The 1217-nt window shown below is 53.1% G+C and overlaps 1 pseudogene; it reads left to right on the forward strand.

Annotated features, from left to right (window-relative positions):
• The first annotated feature begins 348 nt into the window (after positions 1 to 348).
• LOC108522621 (protein FAM64A pseudogene) lies at positions 349 to 1217 on the forward strand (annotated as a pseudogene).

Consider the following 1217-nt stretch of genomic DNA (forward strand, 5'->3'; position numbering starts at 1 on the left):
AAATTTCTTGAAAATTAATGAGACGCATACCATATTCTCTAATTTTGATTCAATTAAATATTTTAAAGAAACCCTCCTTAAATTTTGGAAACTGATATTTTAAAAACTTAATAAATATGCGCAAATTTCTGTATGGGTTAAAGGCATAAAAACAAAACTACAAAGTAGAATGAATAATTATCTGTCAAGTCTTATGGAGTGTAGCTAAACTATAACTAAGGATGAAATGCACAGCCTTAAGTATATTTCTTTAACAAATGAGAAACACGATGTGTTCGGGCTCGGGTGGGCGTTTGGGCGTTGGAGGTGTCAGGGTGTAGTGGGCGGCGAAGACTCTTGGCCAGGCAGATGGCTTCCTGGTGGCAGGGCATGGGGGCCTCTGTGCTCCGGCAATCTCTACAGCACCAGGAACAGCGGGAGGACAGCAAGGAACTGCAGCCTTTGGTCAGCCATCAGGAGACCTCCGCCGGGGCCCTGAGTTCCCTAAGCACACAGTTCCAAAGGAGGCTGCACCTGAGAGCTGTTAATCTCAGCCTCCAGGCAGGCCCCTTCTGGGAACGCCTGGAAACAACAGAGCCAGGGCAGCAGGGCCTCCAGGTTGCAGCTCCCTCAGCTAAGAGTGCCTTGGGTGCCAAGTCCCAGAAAATCCAGGAGTCCTGCCAAAGCGGCACCAAATGGCTGGTGGAGACCCAGGTGAAGGCCAGAAGGAGGAAGAGAGGGGCACAGAAAGGCAGCGGATCACCAACTCACAGCCTGAGCCACGAGAGCACCCGGCTGTCTGGAGCCGCCCCTGCCCACTCAGCCGCAGACCCCTGGGAGAAGGAGCATCACCGCCTCTCTGCCCCATAGGCTCACGTGCCCACCCAGTAAGGCTGTCGAGGCGGGAGGCTGCCTTCCGGAGCCCCTACTCCTCAACAGAGCCCCTCTGCTCTCCCGGTGAGTCTGACAGTGACCGAGGGCCTGCGGGGGCAGGAACTCAGCACCTCCAGAAGCTCTCCCAAAAACTGGACGAAGCTATTATGGCGGAAGAGGGTGGTCACATGACCATCTCTCTCATTCATGACGGAGGAAGTGCTCTGCAGCTCTGTCTTGCAGGAAACAAGACCTGTCTGACCATCCAGGCTTCATACCCAAGGATGTCTGTGCTTCCAGTGAGCTTCCTGGAGGAAACCCCCAGGAGTAATCAGTACCCCTGGGCCATGCTAACAAGGATCTGA

The sequence above is a fragment of the Rhinopithecus bieti genome, unplaced genomic scaffold, assembly GCF_001698545.2.
Source record: "Rhinopithecus bieti isolate Rb0 unplaced genomic scaffold, ASM169854v2 scaffold_64846, whole genome shotgun sequence".
In the NCBI taxonomy this organism is placed as follows: Eukaryota; Metazoa; Chordata; class Mammalia; order Primates; family Cercopithecidae; genus Rhinopithecus; species Rhinopithecus bieti.